At 37.0% G+C, this 19,014-nt stretch overlaps 1 protein-coding gene across 2 annotated transcripts in view; it reads right to left on the minus strand.

Moving 5' to 3' along the window:
- The window catches only part of LOC149234756 (CASP-like protein 1), a 55,987-nt gene extending 36,973 nt beyond the window's left edge, over positions 1-19,014 (minus strand). For both annotated transcript variants that reach the window (XM_089371925.1, XM_089371924.1), the window contains exon 1: positions 18,857-19,014. The gene's annotated coding sequence lies outside the window, so the exon portion shown is untranslated. The remainder of the gene's footprint in view (positions 1-18,856) is intronic.

Genomic DNA, 19,014 nt, shown 5'->3' on the forward strand with positions numbered 1-19,014 from the left:
ATCATGAGATGCCATGAAAGCATGTTGCCCCGTGTTCTTCATCTATTATATTTGCAGGTAATAGGTCTACGATGACCATGAGATTGTTGGAGTTTTCATTACATCTTGTTTGAGTAGCTTCATCCACTTCTCCAAGAAATCACGTCCCAGTTGGAGCGAGATGTTACCCATCATTTTGTGGGTGGTATCCCTAGGAGAAGTTTTTTCTCCAAGATGGTCCTCAACTAGAAGCTAGCAACCCCTTGCAGCCACTAACTATCTCATTGTGCCATTTCTCCGCCACCTGAGCCAACCATGTGGTCCCTCACCCATCTGCCATGATCGTATGTTTGAAGGTGGGCCTCCCGAAGCTAAAGGTATGCCTTGTCATTTGTTAATTGAGTATTGTAATTTGCTTATGGTGGACACTTCTGGGCATGGATAAATGGGGGGATTCAGCAAAAAGAATGGGATAGGTCTATGCTCTTGTCCCCTAGACCCCTTTTGGATATTAACCTCGGATTCTAGTCTCGTGGGATCTCTTTTACTGACCATTTGGCTTTAGGGATGGTATTTCACAAGAAACCCTGATTTTGGTTGTGTGGTCTCATTCCCTCATCCGCATATTGTACCCCATTTCCACTCACTATTACCCAATTCATCATTTCTCCCACTTGGGTCCATATTCCTCCACTAGGTCCACATAGGACCAGTTCTCCCCTTCCCCTTGCCCACACCTTGGGTCAGGCCTGAAATGATGCCCCAGAGGTTGATGCAGCCAAAAAGAAAAGTAAAAGCATAATTGTCCGCATTCAACAAGAAAATGTACCACAAAAATGCAAGTAATTTTTATTACTTTCTAATCTAACTTTATCAAACGCTATGTGACATCTACCCCATACTCGCCTATAAAGTGCCTCTAGGTGGAATGAAATGCAAAAGTTATTTGCATTAGTGAATTAGATGAATCTCAACCATTAATATCAAGTCAGGTAAGATCTAATCTCAACCATCAATCACTTTGGAGATTCCAGTTGTGGATTTGGTCAACAACTCAAGCTTATAAAAGCAAGGCTAGGTGAAGGAGAAAGACACACAAGAGAGTAATAGAGAGATTGAAACAAAAAGGACAATGACTCAAGGAGATCTCAGCAAGGGTGAATAAGGACTTTCATCTAGAGATCAGCTCAAGGGAGGAGAGTGCAAGCAGATAGCAGCAAAAGGAAGATAAGCTAGCAACTGTGAGCAGCTAGAGAGGACCATACAGCAGCAAGGCAGCAATGCAGAGGCTTGGACAGCATTGTATAGCAGTCGGGCAACAGTGTACAGCCGCAGGGCGCATACAGCTGGCAGATGTACAACCACGCGGGCAGCTCAGAAAACGTGTTTTCTTCAGGGGTGGTTTGCCGACTTTTGTTGTAGCATGTGATTTTCTCAATAAGCAGATTATTTCCCAGATTGGGAAGCCCTTGTATGTTGTAATAATTTATTAATGAACAAATTTGAAGGGCAGAAATTTCTGTGTGCAGGTGATATTGGCTAATTTTAGCTTACTGTTAAAATTCCAGCAGTGCTTTTATTCAATAATCTACAGTTAATTAAATTAACAGTAAGTGATTTACTAGGTGATAAATTGCCAATAGCTAGGGTAAGTAAAATTAACAAAAAATCATAAGGAGATTGTAGAAAATCCACAAAATTCTGATCTGCTGATATGAACAATCTAAAAGAGACTTTCTTTTCATATAAACACAGAATTTCTCTACTAATTTTGCAGTGGAATAGGAACAGAAATAAAAGCACAATTACACAATTCAACAACACAAAATTGTGTAGATAACCCAACTGGGAAAACCCTTGTCATTGATAATTATTATTGAAGAAGAATGATCAATGGATCTCTTACAATACAATAAAGTTTCATTAGAGAACAACCATGTTCTCTCTGCTTACCCTAAGCTGAAGCATCATTGCTTGTACCTTGCTCCCTACCTCCTAACCCAAGGAATGCATCCTTCTTCAAACTCCCATAAGCTCCACGCACAAACTTGTGCTTCCTATTGTTTGGTCTGACCAACTCATGCTCACCAAAACAATGATCAAATATGTGCTAAAGTTAAAGCAATTTGAATGGCTAAAGTTAGCAAGTCTTATTTTTAGGAAAGTTATTTTTGTGATTGATGAGTTAATTGAGTTGAACTATATCATGCAACTTGTCTCATCTCAATTCTAGAACTTGATATTCTGTCACTTGTCCTTTTCCCAAATTAACTTGCACTAGAAGACAACAAACTCGATGTTCCACTTTTGCACATTAGTTAACTGCTTCGTAACTCGTCCTAACTTATAGGAATCGATTCCTAACTTACAGGAATTCGAGCATGCTAAGGAAAACTGCTTCTTGGTCTCTTTGACGAAGGCACAAATCAAAGAAGGGCATTTTTCGCTACTATTTTCAACAGAGATATCTGTAGTACGGCTTAGGCATTTTCATAATATTTACAAGAAGCCCAATTGAGGGAATATAGCTTAAATTGTCAAATTAATAGTATTATTTCCTAGATGTGTTACTGAAGAACAGAACATGAATCTCCTTGAGGCAATTTCCAAAGAAGAGTTGAGAGCAGTATCATCCTCTTTTGAGGTGGACTTTCAAATTTTTTCTTGGATTCTATGACCCGGTAGAAGAAGACTTGCTAAAGGTGATTGAAGAGGTTAAAAATTCAGGTAGAATGCTTGGGAGCTTCAATTCGACTTTTATTGCACTTATTCTAAAGAAAGAAATGGCTTAATCTTTTGAGGATTTCAAGCCTATCTCCATATGTAATTGCATCTATAAAAGCATAGCAATGGTGATTGCAGTCATGGTCAAAGGAATTCCCTCAGAGACAATATCACCTGAACAGTTTGGATTCCTAGAGAGAAGGCAAATCCATGAAGCAATGGGTACAACACAAGAGGGTCTTCATTTTATGAAGTGTAAGAAGAAGTCAGTTATGGTCATCAATTGGATCTATCAAAGGCATATTATAGAACCAACTAGTTGCATCTAAGGTTACTTTTGATCCATGAAGGATTTAATCTTCCTACTATAAATCAGATTGTGAGACATGTAACATTTTGCCCTGTTGATAAATGCAGCAACATCAGATTTTTTTCAAACTTACAAAAGGGTTAAGCAACAGATGCCCTTTATCCCCCTTATCGTTCCGCTTGGTAGTAGAAGAGCTAAGTAGGGAAATCGTGGAAGCAAAAATGAGATTAAATGTTCACAATATAAAGATTGGTTTGGTTCTATTTGTAGATGATATTCAATCAATGTTAAATGGTTCAAAGAGAGAAGATAGATAGGTTCAAGATATATTGTCTATGTGGCCAATGGGCTGGAGGTAATGCTCAAAAGTCTACATGCAGTTTCAGTGGGACGAGGAAGGAAGGCATTCAAAAATTATCTTCAATGTCCTCTTTTAAATCCATTGATATGCAAAAATGCTTAAAGTACTTGGGTGTCATCTTAAAACTTGATATCTATGATAAAAAAAAGTTGGAGGTGATTGAATGAAAAGATTGAGAACTAAATCCATCATCAATGCTACAGAAGGCTTTCATGGGGATAAATTACATTGGTAAAATTTGTTTTAGAAGCATTTTTTGTATATTTGGCATTTTTTGGCTTTCAATCCAAAAGGAGTTCTGGAAAAGTCAGGGAAAGTATGTTTCAATTGTTGAGAAAACTAGGGATAACATAGTTTTAAAAGTTTTCTCTTATTACATTGACAATTCTTGTGATATTAGATTATTACATCATCATTATTATTATGTTGTGTTTTATCATCAAGACAATGCCAATAAAGAAGATCACAATGCGAAACAAGAACACCAGAAATAGGGTCTACGTGAGGGCAAAACCCCTGAAACTTCTCTTCTTATAGAAATTCAAGGAAGACTTCCAAGACCTTTGATCAAGACAACTCACCAAGTGATAGGCCAGCCACCCATACAACAATGCTTCTCTCTTGAACCCGGTTTGTTGTTCTTTCCTAATCCAAAGTCTGAACAGATCTGAACAGAGATAGTATCCTTCCCAAACATGCGAGTTTGCTACATAAAGTCTTTTCTGCCCAAACCATATAATGAGACCTTCTCCTTCTTCCTCACTTCCTTTCTCCTTTTTCTCGTTCTGAAAATTCCTCAAACTTCTTACGAGTGCGAATTCCTTGAATGTACCCAAGGAGGTCGAACATGTCTCCCTTATATAGTCTCTTAGTGGGGTGCAACTGTCTCTAATGGGGCCAACTTGGTGGGTTAGCCGACCCATCACTTGGTAGTTTCTATATCTTTTTACAAACAAAAATTATTTCTTTTACATTGGTTCAAGAGCCCTCCAAGGGACTTCACATCAATGAACATGAACTCGGACTCGAAACAGGCCAAGGGTCGACTCCGACTCAGTATCGACTTGGCCTAGTTGATTTCAATGACTCGGTCTTCATAAAAAATACATTAAATATTTATTTTTTATGAAAACACGTATTTTTAAAGGTTTTCATTCATGTTTCTGAACTCAAAGCATTATAATAATAGAGAGAAGACAACATACGATCAAAGTATGCTCATGAATATATCTATTATATTAAAATGGCACCCGGTGCACTATCCAATACATGTAATATATAGAGATCAGAACAAAAGCACATAACCAATGCTACTCCAAAAACCAACTCCTCAATGGCAAATGTTGCTCCAAAAAACAACTCCTCAATGTTGCTCCAAAGATCGCCCAAGAACCTCCTCAATGTTGCTCCAAAGATTGCCCAAGAACCTCCTCAATGCTGCTCCAAAGACCAACTCCAACTGCTCACAAACTCCTCACAAATGCTCACACAAATGCAATGAGATAGTTATGAGGAAATATGAGGGGGTTACATCACCATTATAGGCGTGGGAGAGGGGTAGAGGGGCTAGGAAATAGCTTAACATAAAAAATGTGATTTCAAGTCCACCCAACCTGCCTTTTTTTCTTGTCATCGAGATCGGCCAATTTAAGTTGAGTTCAGTCAGTTTGGTCGTTTCGTAACCGAATTGGCTGAATCGGTGACCAACTCAGCCGGTTCAAAAATGGACCTGTCGTCGAACTAGATAATTGACCTAGTCGGTCCGAGCAGGAGTATGGCTCGGTCAACCAGGCCGATTCTAAGTCAAACCAACCTAGTTGTAAAGCACAAAAACCCTAGAGCACACAATGGATGCTAAACCTAAGACAAAATAATCAATGTGCAAGAAACCCATTCTTGAATAAATAATTTTCTTTTGCAAAAATACAATTTTCTTCTCTTTTTCTTTTGACAAGTACTTTGATTACATCAAGTCATGGTACATTGACAATTATGAAGACTGGAGCTAGTTACCAATTTCAACACTCCCTCTTAACTAGGGAGGTATTAATAATTGACAACAACATGTACATGGATAGTACAACCTTGAGAAGTTCTCATAAGAAGAGTCGGATTGGTAAACCATCTCATAACCTATTTTATCAGCTTACACTAGAGCATCTCATCATACCAACCAGCATTGGCACATAGCAAGGCCTTGACTAACAGCTCTATCTCTCCATAAGATCAAAGCACAATGTTGGCGAGACCAATGGCTGATAGACACCATCATCATTGTCTCTCAAGGCACATACCCCACCCAGGTGTTCACAGAGTATGTCCTTTTAGGACAATTCCTATCTTGGAATAACACATCCTTAAAGGAAATTCCACTTCGACTACTCTTACCTATTTGATGCCCTACAACATCCTCAAAGAGTATCGGAATCTCAGATGCTTACCCAATCCTCCATTCTTTCTTCACAACATGAAGACAAGAATGATGTGTCCATCTCTCCCTCTCAACTAGGGATAATATACTCATTCCTCTAAAAGGATTATACCCAAGCTCCCTCTTAACTAGGGAGTTGTTACCAATAGCAGCTATCTGTCCTTTGGTGGAGATCATGGTAACTATTAGCTACTTGTAAGGCTCCTCCTTTTGATGTCATGAATCTTCAATTTCCTCATCTTGGAGCCTTCATCTTCTAGCTAATCTTCGTAGGGCACCAGCCATTCATCACTTTCCTTCAACGAACCATGGGATTGAACCAACAATCATGTCATCCTTCTTTGCATAGGAAAGTATTATCCAGTCCACATCTAGTCTTTCTTCACATAGTTATCCCTTCCAAGTCATGTTTCTTTCAGGATCTTCCATCCAGTCACATGAGTACTAGTTGTAGGTGGCATCTACAACTCTCTTTCGGTAAGCCCTATTTCAACCCAACCAGATGTTGTTCAAAAATAAAAAATGAATATCAAATCAAAGTTACCTTTTAAGATGGCCTTTCATCATGACATCTGCTTCTTGCAACATCAAAACCTACATATTCATAAACACATCTCCAAGACTTTTAATGTCAAGGTTCTCCTTCTCTATGAAGATGTCATAGCTAATTCTTCTAGATATTAGATGTTGATCGCTTATCTATAGTTGCATTTCTCACAAATTCTTTTCCTTTCTTCACATATTGTTCCCCAGGAAGTTGGAACTTCTATACATGGTTCCTTCATCTAGTCAACCACCTCATATTTCATATGCGGACATATTATGTTGATTTCATCTTATCAATATGTGAACTAGTTCAAGGCATATTATTTTCATGACTTTATGCATCTTTCTAAAGGAAGAGATATTTTTTCTTCGATCATGCCCATGACTTATTTTATTAAATACATACATACCTCTTTTCTCTTTTTGGTCATCTAGACTCCCTTTGGCAACTTCCTTTCCTTGCTAGAAAGTACTTCAACCATCTTGACATGTTGCACTCTTATGTCATCATACCATCAACATAGATCCATCTTAACCACGGATCTAACATGAGTCGAGAGGGACCAAATTTCTTTAGGTACAAACTTATTTTAGAGTGCAAAAAACAATGTGTAATCTTTTTATTGTTCAAATTGTATTTTTAAATTGAATGTTATAGAGATTACATAACATGTGTATTGAACTAGTTTTTTTTGTTATTAATATATTTTTAAGTATACATAAATATTAATTTATATTACAATATTTTATTCATAACCCACATTGGATATTTTATTATACAATATTAAAAAAAAAAAAATTAACATTTTTTTCTAATAATAGATATATATGGAGTTGACATCACATGTTAAAACAGTTTTGAAAAGTATAAGGCTTAAACATGCAGAACTTATTTTTTTTCTTTTTTATTATTGCCGACATTGCTTTTCTATTTAGAACATATTTTATTTTATTTTTATTTTAAGATGGACGAACATACTTACACATCGCCTTCACACTGGGCTATAGAATGAGCCTCTCGGCTCAATCATCTGTCTGAACAAAGGATCCCACACAAGGTGGAATGTAGACCATCAATGAGACATTTGCTTCTTTCAAGTGAACCTTCTCATTAAGATTCTAGTAGAGGATCTCGATGATCCTCATCCTGCAAATGATCCTTTCTAATGATGATGATGTATTATGATTTCTTCTATCACGCTAGATGACTTTCTTTCAACCTTATATGTTGCCACTTCGATTGTTCTTATAATGAAGATGCCATGAGCTACTTTCTTACTATCATGATGATAGTTATAACCATGTAGAATTCGACATCATCTATCCTTCCAAGTTTCTATGATAATGATAATATTATCTCAAAGGGGGATCCATAAATAATACTTATTATCGGATTACAACAAAATCTTTATATCGACTAGCTGATTGCTATATCATGAAATCTTCTGTATGTTTCTTGTTAAATATCCAAGCATCCAAAGTTGCACAATTATATCATGGATCTATCAGAGTGTCCAAGGATCCAAGGATTTGTACAATTCCCTCTTTCCATCATGCTTACCAAGACAAAGGATCAATTCATCCTTCTTTCTTTACTTCATGTACCAGCATCATACATTGACAAGTGTACCCAAACGAAGTAATAAAAAAACATGATGTCAATCTAGGGTTACCATGAGACTTGGAGGTTGAATTCCTAGGGTTTCGAAGCGACAATCTTGGACCAAGGGTTTCATATATATAACTCATCAACCTTATCCATGCCTACTAAACAGGAGCCCTAGATTGTGTACAAACCCTAAAAACTGAGTGTTAGGGTTTCTTAGAGGGAACATAATAGGATATGACTAGGGTTTTACTAGAGTCAATAATTTTTAAACAATAAACCCTAGAACCATACATCAACCAACATTTCAACAATATATGATGGACCCTAATCAAAAATATACCATAAATACCTCATGGTTACATACCTATAGTGGCCAGTGATGTCGGATGTCATAGTTTCTTCATTGTCTTTCATTCAAGGTGTGTATCAACTCAAGATATCTTTTCCTACTCTAGGAACAGTATACCACTACTCTTTTACAACTCTTAGGGAGTTGCCTGCAACGATATACCATTTCTCATGGAAGCAAAACAAGACCTTCCTTTGAATAGAACACTGTGACAATATCGTGACCTTACTTTTGCTTCCTTTAAATAGAAGAATGTCACAATATCATGACCTTACTGTTGCTTCCTTCAAACTTTTGAATCCACCTTCTGCCTGTAGTGACCAAATATGTAGCCTTTTCATTGATGTTTATACCCTAGGACTATGGTTTCAATATAGACCTTTACTCAATAACTATTTCAACATTGTCACTATATCTTTAATCTCCACAGATCTGCTTCAACTAATATGAGTACTTCAAATTGTGTATATATATACATGTTGATCATGTCACTGTAGAAAGCACAAATTATACCACAAAGACTTGTACTATCTCCACAAGTCAGCGTATACTCTTATGACGATGGTGAATGATGCTAGATGAATACTTCTTTGAAGACCTAGATTGCCTTTCATATAATTCGATCTAGGTTTCTTCCTGAATGCCCAAGACTAATGAAAGATTAGTATCCAATTCTACAGGGGGTCTCGGCTCCTTGTCTCAAGAGTATCTTGGTGTTGACATTATGACTAATGTGTTGTCCTTGATGACAACCTACTTGATAAAGATGTCAAAATGATGATTATACAGATGCTACAAGTGAGATGGACAAAGGAATATCAGTTCAGAGACAGAAAGATGATAAAGGTGAAGTTTAGGAAAGTATACGCAGGTCCTGTGAAGAAAAGTCGCGTACATATATAGGTATGATGAAGAGAGGTCGTGTACAGTTTCCGCACCATGGTATTATGAATACCAGGGGTCTTTAACATGGTTTTGGCCCAAAGTAATGAGCGCGATTACAGATATTTGATCCCATCAAAGATAAACATCAGCATTACTAAGGGATTGGCCTAAGGTATTGGCTAATGCTTATATTATACAAGGAGATGGAGATCAAGTGTTAGAGTGTGAGTGCGATGGATTATTTTTGAATGACTTGATCTGAAATAGGAGTGCACCAAGGAGCATGGAGATGGATCAGTGCTAATAGATCTGATATGACCACATATTGAATAATTTGTTTATGGTTTGAGAGCTCTGTCATGATGATATTATGATGTGTGTCTGTAACAGTTTGCATGCCGAGATTTGGGTTTGACAACTCTTGTGTTGCAGTGAAGGTATGTCTCAATGATTACAAATCTGTACATGGGTTTGGCACTAAGAAGTCGCGTATATATGTGGATTTTCTACTAGGTAGTCACGTATATATTCTACAATATGAACAAATATGTACGCAGGTGTGGTGAATGATTATCGCACACATACACGGATATGCTTTATAAGAGTCACGTACATCTACTAGGGTTTTGCAGTATGAGTTGTTAATAATGTCTCGTCAATTGTGTTATGTTTGTTGTTGTCTGACGATAAAGTCTCTCTTATAATAATCTATGTTTGATAGTGTTGGCTAGGTTGACTTGTTTATGGAATGATATGTTGACTAGGGATGATGTTACAGTTTACTGTTTGATGATTTGTATCTGGTTCAGTGATCTGTGATGGGTTTAATCTGTGATTCAGTGATTGATTCAGTGTGACAATGATTTAGACTCGGTTGTTCAATATTTTGAGATCTATAAGCAATTCCCATGAAGGAGAATTGTATGACGCGGGCATGACTTAGAACAACAGTGTATATATTCTGACATATGGTTGAACACGGTTTTGTAGTAGGAGCAGTTGGATTCTGTGATGGGTAACAATGATTGGCTTGGTATATTGATATATCTGATGGTTTATATCTATTATGGTTTGGTTTGCTTCAATTGTAAGAAATGGTAGAAATTCAGGGATTTGATTGGTTCAGTGATTAAGTGATTTCATACAGTGATTGGTTTTAGTATTGTTATTTGGTATTGGGGTTAAATAATGGTAGCGGGTACAATCTGAAAATATAATGAAAAGTGGCCTATAGGTTTGATGTTTTGGGTCAGGTAGATCCTGTATGAAATATTATGAAACGTGGTCCACATAGGTGTTGAGGGTTGGAGCCTTCAATGAGGGAGTCAACGCTTCCTTCCAGTGGTAGCCATTGAATCTGATCAGGGGGTTGGAGCTCCTTTCCGGTGGGTGTCGATAAACAAGATCAGGGGGTTAGAGCTCCCTTCTAGTGGGTGTTGGAAAACGAATGAAGGTTGTAGCCTTCTGCAGGTGGGTGCATGCGTAATGGTATGAGTCTGCACGAGTACAAGATTGTAAGATGTTTTCCTTTATAATAAAAGGAGACAGAGACGAAAACAGCGGTGCTTTTCTCCACATTGGGTTTCCACCTAATTATCTTGATCTCCTCATGTGTTGATGTGTTGCTTATGTGTGATAATTTACTCTGTTCTTACTGCTCATGGTTATTGTTCAATTAAAGGCTAATGAAGTAATGACATACTAGTTAAAGTAGATTAGACAATGAAATATATGAAAAGTTAGCTAACTGGATATACGTTGTTTTCCTTCATCATAGTCGTGTACATATGCTAGTTTACTTAATGACAGTAGTGTACGAAAATTTGAATAAGAAATTGAAAGGTTTAAGTGAGTTTTAAAATACTGAATCACCCTCCCCCCTCCCCCCCTCTCAGTATTTTTCCCAACACTTGGACCTTATGCTTAGGTATAGAGAAAATTTTGTCCAGATGAGATTTATCTGACAGTGAGACTATGCCTTCAGATTTATGCTCAAAATATCCCTTGATCAAAATTTTGTATGCATAGGAGAATGTGTATATCTTGAAAATCAGAGCTTCAACCTAAATTTAAAGGAGGTCTCAACTTTCTTATAGAATGACTGTGATTACACTTTTATGCTCAAGTAGGGGGTCCAGTTGCTTTCTCCAAACAACTGTAGCTTCACGTTATGTTTCTCAATATGAATGTTTATGCCCAAAATTTTGCAGTAGGAGTCTCGGCTCCTCTTTTCAATTCAACAAACTTGTTCGGGGAGATTTTAGCCAAAATAATTAATATTCATGCTCAGAAAATTTCAGATTTGAGGTAGCACAGAGATTTTGGATTCCTATTTTTCATGAAAAACATCCCAAGAACTTTGATCTTTTCCTAGATGAATTCAACTTTTCTTGAGCTGGAGAAACATCCCATCACATTTTGAAAAACATAGCTCTTAAAGTTCTCAAAAACACTTCATTCTTTTGGTACAAGGCTACAAATTTATTCTTGTGACAAGGACTAGGAATTATGCCCATGATTCAGAACTTCCTTTTTTTGGAGGTTAGTCCTAGCCTACAGTCGTAGATTGTGTTGAGGCCTTTAATGATCTCCTTCCTACCCTTATGCAAGCGAACCACGCTCTAATACCATGTTGAGAAAACTAGGGATAACATAGTTTTAAAAGTTTTCTCTTATTACATTGACAATTCTTGTGATATTAGAATAGTCCATCATCATTTTTACTATGTTATGTTTTATCATCAAGACAATGCAAAATAAAAGCACTAAAAATAGGCTCTATGCTAAGGCAAAACCCCTCCAGAAGGGAAAACCCAGAAACTTCTCTTCGTATAGAAATTCAAGGAAGACTTCCAAGACCTTCGATTGAGACAACTCACAAAGTGATAAGCTAGCCACCCATACAACAATGCTTCTCTCGTGAACTCGATCTATTGTTCTTTTCTAGTCCAAAGTTTGAACAGAGATAGTATCCTTCCCACACGTGTGAGTTTTCCACATCAAGAATTTTCTGCCCAAACCAAACAACGAGACCTTCTCCTTCTTCCTCACTACCTTTCTCCTTTTTCTCACTTTGAAATTTCCTCAGACTTCTTAGAACTGCGAATTGCTTGAGTGTATCCAAGGATGTCGAATACCTTTTCCTTATATAGTATCTTGGTGGGGTGCAACTGCCTTTAGTGGGGCCAACTTGGTGGGTTGGCCGACCCATCACTTGCTAGTTTCTAGCTAAGTTGCCAGAAACAACTATTTGCAACCCCTGAAACGAATCCAATTTTGGATCCGGATCCTTGTACGAAACGGGAAAAAAACGCTCAAAAAATTCATTCCATCCGTTTTGGATTTTCGAAAACAGCGGGGTAGGGTATACGTTGTTTTTGAAACGTCTTTTGAGAAAAACCTCCCAAATCCGGTTTAGGGTAAAACGTTTTCCATTTTTCATGATCTGAATTACCATAAAGCAATATGTATCCCGAGCTAAGTCGATCTTTGCCCGTCGGGACCGTTATTTTGGTTTTTTTTCTTGGTTTTTTTCATAATTCGTGAACCTAATCTATTAACCTAAGTTGTGAACTAACTTAATCAATTAATCTATTATCGTTTGAGTGTTGGAGTTTAACTTTTCATTTTTTCCGCCAACTGGAGTTTATACTTTTCGTTGTCGGCTGGAGTGGAGTCTTCGACTACAGACTGTTATTCACTGGGGTGAGCCGCCGTGCCGACTGTGCAGAGACCGGGTGAGCCGCCGTGCTGACTATGCAAAGACCAGGTGAGTCGCTTGACCGACCTCTCCTTTCTTTAACACCCTAGTGCAGTAAAACAATACTCGTATTCATTAAACTCATCTGAGAAAGCAAAATGTCTCATTCTTGTGAGGCAGTGAGTGTCGTTCTAATACTTTAGTTGTATTTCAATCGCATTCATATGACTGTTTATCGAAAGTTTTATTATCTTTAATTAGACTCTAAAGTTTAGATGGATTTTCTTGTTGCTTATTCACTACCTCAAATAACTACCTTTCCTCCCAAATTAAATTGATATCTGGGTTGGTTGTAGCATGCAACTTGATGACAAAAATTCTTTTCCCAATGGTTAAAGTTCAATACCAAAGGAGACTAGGGTGTTTGCATTTTTATAAACTAAATAGTTAATAAGGTAGGTACATTTTTATAAACTAAACAGTTAATAAGTACATACATGTCAACAACAAGGAGGCCACACAGTGGTCAGCCAAAGTCTTTTGATGCTTTGTGGATTTTCAAATGGCTTCTGCCTCTTTTCCAAGTCGTTTTTGTTTCATCAACGGACCACAAGCAATTTCTTAAGAGAAAACATGTGGTTCCAATTTATTTTTGTGTTCTACAACCACTGGAATTGTTATTGTAATCGTGATTACTGATCCTTCATATTTATAAATTAATTGCATTTGAACCCCATAAAAATGCTCATTTGATTGAGCCTTGTTCAAGATTCAAAAAATGTATATCATCTTTTCCGTTTTGTACTCTTATCCTCCTCTACCTTTAACTTTTTAGACTCGATCTATAAAGATTATTCGTTGCTTTGAAATCAACCATAAAAGAAGATAAAATCAACAACAAAAACAAGAGAGAACACTTCCAAACTTAATAGGGTATGTGCATTTCTATAAACTCAACAGTTAATTAGGTATTTATATTTTTTATATTCTAAATAGATAAACTTTTTAAACTCGATCTATAAAGATTATTCGCTGCTTTGAAATCAACCATAAAAGAAGATAAAATCAACAACAGAAACAAGAGAGAACACTTCCAAACTTAATAGGGTATGTACATTTCTATAAACTCAACAGTTAATTGGGTATTTATATTTTTTATATTCTAAATAGATAATAACCTAAATGATAAATATGAAAAGTTAAAACTCTAAACATTTTGTATGCAAACCATGAGATTGAAACTAGAAAAACAAAATTTTCATCTCAATGCTCTCATGTGAATAAATGCCACAACTACGAAAACAATTGTGCGAAAAAATGCTTACAAACTGGACTTCTGCTTGGCAACGGTCTGTATAGTCAGTCACTAATCATAGCCTATAGGTTAAAGCAGAGTTTGTATTTACTATTTTCATTAATTCTTATTTTATTTTGCAGTTTCATTTACAATTTTACATCATAATCAATCATGGCAACTTCAAGTTCAGCCATTTGTGAGGCACAGGAAGTGGAACATGAAAATGAAGCTGCCCCTAAAGTTGATCCAAAGTCACCACTTTGGAAATATGTAACTATTGTTGGGAAGATCCAAGGAGGGGGATCATAGGCATCGGTTTGCAGTGAGTGTAAAAAGGAGTATAACGGATCATACACACGGGTTAAAATACATTTGCTTGGGTTAAAATGCAATGGGGTTCGAATATGCAGTGGCCCACCTAAAGAGAATGGGGCAAATGGAAATGGTTTAAGCAAAGCAAAACTTGCAAAATATCAAAAGAACAAGGCGAGATGCTAAATCAAATGAGGCAAATCCCCTACCTCTCATTTAAAACACCCAACGAGGTTGGGAGCATCTTCATCAAAGCCTCCACTTCATTCATGGAATTGTTTGTTCAAAGCGGTCTAATTTGGGACCGCTTGAAAAGAGTTTGAATAATAACGCTCGAGAGATAGCTAATGCAACTATAGGCCAATGCATTTATGCAAATGGTCTTCCCTTTAACCTTGTGCGATCTCCTTACTAGGCAAAGATGATAAAAACGGTGAATGAAGCCCCAAGAGGGTTCAAGAGCCCTAGATATGAAAAGGTACACACCACAATGTTGAGTGCTGAAAAGTTAAATTTTGAGGCTAAATTAAGCCCCATTCGTAATTCATGGCGCATTTCAGGGGTGTCCATCATTTCTGATGGATGGAAAGATAAAAGAAATCGGCCTTTGATCAATGTGATTGCTCAGAGCCCACAGGGGGCAATGTTTTTGAAGGTAGTGGATTGTGAGGGGCAGATGAAAGATTCTCAATTCATTGTTGACATCTTGACTGAAGCAACTGAATTGGTGGGGCCTAAAAATGTTGTCCAGGTAATAACTGACAATGCAACGGTGTGTAGAGCAGCAGGCCTAATTATTGAATGCAACTATCAGCACATCTTTTGGACCCCTTGTGTTGAACATTCATTGAACCTCGTGTTGAGAAAGATGGGAAAGCAAATTGAGTGGATTCAAGTTATTTTTGAAGAGGCAAAAGAAATTCAAGCCTTTATCACAAACCACCACATGTCCCAAGGCATCCACAGGGAATTTGCTAAGTTGGAACTCCTTACGGTACCTATACTTTAAAGTTTATTTCATAAATTCTAATTTCTGACTCTAAATTCAAACATCTAAATTGGATTCTCAAATGTCATGATTCGTGAATCATAATAGTTATTCAATCAAATTACGATTTTTAACTTGTTGAAATTTGAAACATTGGCAATTTGGCACCTGCAGGTTGTCGAGACTCTATTTGCTTCTCACATCATAGTCTTAACAAGGCTTACGCAAGTGAAAGATGCATTACAATCAATGGTATGCAATTCTCTTTGGAATCAATGGAGGCAATCCCAATCTGATAGAGCACAAGCACTGAAATGGTTGGTTGTTGATGATGAATGGTGGGATAGGTTGGAGTACCTCTTGGCATTTACTAAGCCAATTATGGATTCACTCCGTATGTTTGACACAGATATGCCTAATTTGGGAGAGGTGTATGAGGGCATTGATTCCATGATAGAGAAGATAAGGTTGGTTATAAATGCCAAGGAGAATGACCCAGGTGAATTCTTTTACAGAGAAGTAAAACATATATTGACCAAAAGGTGGAACAAGATGACCACCCCATTGCACCTTTTGGCCTATGCAGTGAATCCAAAATATTATGCTACAAAGTTGCTAAGTGATCCAAAAAGAACAGCACCAAACAAAGACCCAGAAGTCGCAGAAGGATTTAAAAATGCTTTTAGAAAGCTTTTTGTAGATCCCGAAATTGGGCTTTGGATTCATGCACAGTTTTCTCATTTTGTGGGATTAGAGGGTTGGGGTTGTGATATTGATTGTATGCGGGACAAGACGAAATTGAGTCCAATTGAGTGGTGGAACTTCTATGGTGGGGCACTTCCACATATCCAAAAATTGGCCATCATGATCTTGTCACAGGTTGCTAGTTCCTCTTCAGCAGAAAGGAACTGAAGTACATACGACTTCATCCATTCAGTGAAGTGAAACAGATTGGGCTCTAAGAAGGTTGAGGAACTAGTGTATGTTCATTCAAACCTTCGCCTTTTGTCACACAAGAGAGATGTATACAAATTTGGGCCCACCAAATTATGGGACGTGGAATCAGAGTTGCCTGACTTGGATATGACATTGAATGCCATGTCTCATATGACTTTGCTCGATGTGGAGTCACTAATAGGTGAATCTTCAAGTGGACATAGCAGCAATGTTCCCAGTCCCACTTCTGGAGAGGATGTGGAACTTTTTAGTGGCATGAATGAAGACATATTTGAGATATGTAAATGTAATTTACAATGGTGTTTTAACTTTTAAACTTTTGAACAACCATATGTATTATGAATAATGATTGTAGACTGTCAGTCATAGTTCATTTTGTACTTTGTACTATGTAGTATGCATTATTAATTTTGGTAATGATGGTGTAACTTGTCATGTTGATAGCTTGATGATTGAAATTTGAAACAAAAACTTAATGATATGTTGAATTCATGAATGTTATAATAATCATTAATGATGATGACAATGTTTATGTTGAATTGATGATGATGAATCATGATAGATCATAGATGATAATTGATTATGTCTTTTTAGTCTTTAGATCTAATCTAGATTCTAAAATATGAATGGTAATATGAAATTTTTATAATTTTCAAAAAATGTGGATATGATACGACAGGAAAGGACACACACACATATAGCACCCATTGTGTGTGTGTCATTTCCTGTCATATCGTATCCAAATTTTTTGAAAATTTGTCGTATCCATTTCAGTGCAATTTAGGTTTCTAGGTCATTTTAAATTTACATACAAAAATAATTTATTTTACATTGATTCAAGAGCCCTCCAAGGGACTTCATATCATGACCTTGACTTTGACATTGTCAACCCTAGAGCACACAATGGGTGCTAAACCTAAGACAAAATAATCGATGGGCAAGAAACCCATTCTTGAATAAATAATATTTTTTTTGCAAAAATACAATTTTTTCCCCTTTTCTTTTGACAAGTACTTTGATTACATCAAGTCATGGTACATAGACAATATGAAGACTGAAGCTAGTTACCATTTTCAACATCAATTTGTTGTCAAAAGGGAGACATGATACACAAAGGGATTCACGCAGCTAAATGGTTAGATATAGCCAATCGAAAAGATATGGGAGCTTGGGGGCTTGCACACATTCATCTATTTGGAAAATCACTAGCAACAAAAAAGCCCATGGGACCTATAGACAAAGACAGTTTATGGAAGCAGGTGATAAAACATAAGTATACAGCCCCAAGAACCAAGAACCGTCATGGATTGGATAACAAAACACTGGAAAAACATTAAAAATGTGTCTAATCAGTAGAAAGCGTTGATTTTACCCTTTAACCTTTAACACGGAGGTTAGGAAACTGGACACAGGTGAAAATGGGTACAGATTCTATCTTGGGACAGAATTCCATTATAACTCCAAACTACTAAGCTGATATTCATAGCAATGACTTACTCTTCATAAAAAAGACGCAACCAAGACACACATAAAAACAGAGCATCAAAAGCCAAATGTAAGTATCAAGGCGCAGGTTACATATAATTTTTGTAATGTTTCCCTGTACATCAGTTTCCGGTTTAGTAAAGATCCATTCTTCTTTCTGAAATTGTTTTCTTTGTCAAGAATCTCGCTCTTTTGATCTGTTTTACTCCCATGGAATGATATGGGTAAATTGATAGCCCTCCATGCATGCTTCTGGAATTCTATTAATGCTGCTAAAAGACATGTTCAGGTATATAATTATGTTGTTCTGTGGCATCCATTTAATTATGTCAAGTAGTTCAGTTCCTGCGGCAATTTGCGCATAGGGATAGTAAAGGGACAGAAACTTTTCCAGGAATAGAAATCGAACCCCAATCTTTGCAATTCCCTGGTAGACTTCTGGGTTGTAATACCCACAAAGGATGAGAGAAAAAAATGTAGGAATTCAATAAATAAAAGCTGTTGGAAGGAAAACTCCTTTCCGAGCAATAGCAGTTTCAACATCGTTGACATTTATAGTTTCTGCAAGGACAATCACTGGTTGGCCTAATGTCCAGAAGGCACATAATATTAAACTAATCTAAACTGAAACCCATCCGCAAACTATTCAAGAAACCCAGCAAAAAGAATAGTGACCAAACTAAGTAGGTAAAGATAGAAAAACGGGAAGCAAAAAATAAATAAAACAAACACTCTAAACATCTTGTTAGGGAGAAATAATACCCATGTTTCTCTGCTAGCCATGGTTCTATGTGCTGCAGCTTGACTGTCACTATGGTTACTACCCATAATCTATACTAGTTAGGGTTAGCATATATCCATTGCATTCTTCAAGCGCACGCTAGCCAATTTATATACCGCAGAAGATGAAAAGAAAGCAATACCTGTGGAGGCAAAAATGCGGGCACCCTCCTCTCCTTGATTCTTTTCCGGGAAATCACCGCGCTTCTGTTCCACCAACAATCGCTGTACTCTTTGAAAACGAAGCAACAGTGAAGAGTAAAGTTCAGTGAGGTATGGACATCCGACTACGCTTATATAG

The sequence above is a fragment of the Pinus tabuliformis genome, chromosome 8 (genome assembly GCF_031772625.1).
Source record: "Pinus tabuliformis cultivar Carrire ecotype Pingquan chromosome 8, CPIR1, whole genome shotgun sequence".
NCBI lineage: Eukaryota > Viridiplantae > Streptophyta > Pinopsida > Pinales > Pinaceae > Pinus > Pinus tabuliformis.